The sequence below is a fragment of the Aotus nancymaae genome, unplaced genomic scaffold (assembly GCF_030222135.1).
Source record: "Aotus nancymaae isolate 86718 unplaced genomic scaffold, 86718_ANA_hifiasm-v0.15.2.pri h1tg000088l, whole genome shotgun sequence".
Taxonomy (NCBI): Eukaryota; Metazoa; Chordata; class Mammalia; order Primates; family Aotidae; genus Aotus; species Aotus nancymaae.
The window spans coordinates 16,346,030-16,349,724 of NW_026988503.1; the positions used below are offsets into that span (position 1 = coordinate 16,346,030).

Consider the following 3,695-nt stretch of genomic DNA (forward strand, 5'->3'; position numbering starts at 1 on the left):
TTGTCTCACAAACTTAGCAAGTTCTTAGAAAGTACAAAACTCCGTATGTGTTGCCTAGTTTTCTTATATGATCACAGTAAATAAACAGGAAAGATGCAGGTAATTTGTATTTTATTTGATAATTTTCAAATAAAAGTTACTTGTTAATAAAATTTCAGCTAGGATGCTCCCTGAGTTTCTTCAGTACAACTTCATTTATTGACCAATATTTGAAGAAAAGTTATTATTTGTTTTGAGAGCAGGTATTGTTCATTAACTGACCAGCTTAGAAAAATAATCATAGTAGGTACCTTAGTTCATTCTTCTGATAAGCCCGATGATCTGGTCCTCCCTGTTGCCACCATCTCCACCTTCTACAAAATGAGTGGCCTTTTTCTTCATTCCACCTCGTAGAGAAGATAATTTGAAGGGCCACAGGAAGTTATTTGCTTCTTTGAAGCAATTTTCAACAGTAGAGACCTCATGAATCAGATCCTCCATGCAGATGATGCCATATTTACCAAAGATCGAGCAATCTAAGCGTTATCTGTCAAAGCAATTCGCTTCTTATTGGTTTTGCCATAACCATGCTTGTAGATTAGTTCACTTACTGACTTCAGATTTGGGTACCCCCATACAATATATGGTTCTACAATCCTCAGCATGTTAACTGAAGCCTTGTTGAGCTTCACAAAGGTTCCATTGAAGATCTGATGAAGGTGAAGAAGCTGCAACACCTTTTGGACCTTTGGGCTTACACCATTGATACCTCTGATCCTGAGGACAAACACCAATTTGGATTCTACAGGTACATACAAGTTGCCAGCTCTTCTTGCCATCCTTGCCATTCAAATGTCAGTTCTGTACATCTGCCTATATTCCTTGTGACAGTGCTTCGCTTTTTCATAGATAAGCTTCCTCCTTGCCTTTCAAAGCATCTTTTGGGCAAACTTCTTTCTCAGGCATTTGATCTTCAGCTCTGTGGAATTCCTTCACTTTTTCTTAAGGGTTTCCGGCACAGCAGGAACCTTCTCTTTGACACCCTCCATGGTTCCAGCCAGAAAAGAGGAACTATTCTTTTATTATTAAAGGATGAAATATGCAACCTCCAGTAAACACTACTTTGCCTACTGGATCTTTAAATTATTAGCCCCATATTCCTCCAATAAAACTTCACTAAGCCTTTATATCCTGGGTGCTGAATACACCCTGCATCTACTTTCCAGAAGAAACCTGCCTTTCTTAACCTGGAGGTAGATTGCTGCTCATAAGTGACAGATGGAGTACTGCAAACCCCCAAGGGTGATTCTAGCCTTTGACCCAGTAGGATATTTACTGTCAACGATGCCCAGATTTAGAAAGAGGATGTATACATGGTTTCAACACCAGACAGGGCAAAGAGCAACTGCATGTGGAAAATACATATGCATCCATCATCACTGCAGAGGAGGAGGTGCAGGAGGAAGACAAGGAGTGAATTTGAAAAGCAGGATAACTTAGGTGTGGGCCTGAGTGCCCAAGATCAAATCTGACTCCACCCTCACTGCCTTATGTGATCCTGAGAAAGTTACTTAAAATATCTGTACCAAAATTTCCTCAATCTGAAAGTAGGAAGTAGCACCTTTTTCGTAGGATTGTTGGAAAGTTTAAAAATAGTAAATGTCATCTGTGTCAAAACCTTGATACTAGTGTATTTCTGTTCACCAAATGGTTTGCACCCCTTTAGTTTCCTTGATAAATGTTGATTAAAAAAAAAAATTTTCACTGGGCACGGTGGCTCACACCTGTAATCCAGCACTTTGGGAGACCCAGGTGGGTGGATCACCTGAGGCCAGAGTTCCAGACCAGCCTGGCCAACACGGCAAAACCCCATCTCTACAAAAAAAAAAAAGAATACAAAAATTATGTGGGCTTGTGGTGCATGCCTGTAAGCCCAGCTATTCAGGAAGCTGAGGTAGGAGAATCCCTTGAAACTGGGAGGCAGAGGTTGCAGTGAGCTGAGATTGCACCACTGCACTGCAGCCCGGCCTACAGAGCACAACTCTGTCTCAAGAAAAAATAAAATCAACCAAGTGATATTTAAACATCTAATTGGCTTTTATTAATGATTCATAAATCAGGCAGTTCCTATTCAAAATAGAGGGAGCTTCTGTCAGCCTGGCAGACCAGTTGGTTTGCCTAAGGTAGCTTGAACAGAACTAGGGAAACAAAAAAACTGAATTGGTTAACATCAGGTTACTTTAGGTTACTTTCCCTGTAAAGGGTTAAAGCAGAGACGACTTCCTTATCATGCTGACTCAGGCTGACTGCGGCCTTTATGAATGGTTGCTGCGAATTTCTTGTTTTTAGGAAATACCAGTCTATAGGGGAATTTTCCTGTTTAGGTTTCAGTTTGATTACATGACACTTAGCACAACTGACCCCATTTTGGTTCAATCTGTTTTGACCTAAGGCAGGAGCTCAGTCCAAAACCATGGCCTCTCATACATTTTATTTAACAACATAAAGAAAAGAGTTTCTGTTCTGAAGCCAGTTTTCTTGAGGATATTGATAAACTGATCACAACAGAGGTAAAAAATATATTCAATAAACAAGTACAAGATTAAAGAATTGTCTAAAAAAATGTAACGTAACAAGCAAAAGATTATAAATCCAAATCACTTGATTCAGGATTAGAGTGAGGTGTTCATTATGGCTCCACAGTTTGTTTTTAAATATCATATATTAAGATGTCCCACTTTAATCTCTTCCTTAAGTGAATATTATAATTTTTAACTTTATTATATTGACAAATTATGCTTTTAAAATTATCTTTGGGTAAGGCACAGTGGCTCATGACTATAATTCCAACACTTTCAGGGGCTGAGGCAAGATGATTACTTGAGCCTAAGAGCTTGAGACCAGCCTGGCAACAAAGTGAAATTCTGACTCTACCAAAGTTTTTCTCTAATTAGCCAGGCATGGTAGCACAGGGCTGTAGTCCCAGCTACTCAGGAGGTGAGGTAGGAGGATCGCTTAAGCCTGAGAGGTCAAGGCTGCAGTGAACCATGATTATGCCACTGCACTCTAACCTGGACAACAGAACAAGACCCTGTCTCAAAATAAAAATGAAAATAAAATAATCTTTGAACTAAAATAAATTATGCTTTAGGCAAGTGAAATTGTCAAAACTCTGAAAATAGCACCTACATATAGTTCATGTATTTGTTTAGCCAGGTTAATAATGTATACAACAGGTATGTATTCCCAAATTTCATAAACACTTTGGGGGTTCATTAATTTTTGGTTACCTTCAAGATTTTCTCAACCTCTTACATTAAAATTTGTGTCAGGGCCAGGTTCAGCAGCTTATACCTGTAATTCCAGCATTTTGGAAGGCAAAGGCAGGAGGATCGCTTGAGCCCAGGAATTTGAGACCAGCTTGGGCAACATAGTGAGACGCCTTTTCACCACAAAAAATTTAAAATTATCTGAAGATGGCGGTACATGCCTGTAGTCCAGCTACTCCAGGGGCTGAGGTGGGAGGATCACTTAAGCCTGGAAGCTGAGGCTGCAGTGACTGTGATTGCACCACTGCACTCCAGCCTGGGTGGCAAAGTAAGACCCTGTCACAGAAAAAAAAAAAAAATGGGGTAGGAAATTAGTGTGTCTAGGGCAGCAGTTCTTAGGCAACCTGGTGAAGCCCCTTCTCAGAAAAATGTTTTTTAACACCTAAA

At 39.8% G+C, this 3,695-nt stretch overlaps 1 pseudogene; it reads right to left on the bottom strand.

Annotated features, from left to right (window-relative positions):
- Positions 1–251: 251 nt before the first annotated feature.
- On the bottom strand, positions 252–1,226 carry LOC135268085 (large ribosomal subunit protein uL30-like; annotated as a pseudogene).
- Between the last annotated feature and the right edge of the window lie 2,469 nt (positions 1,227–3,695).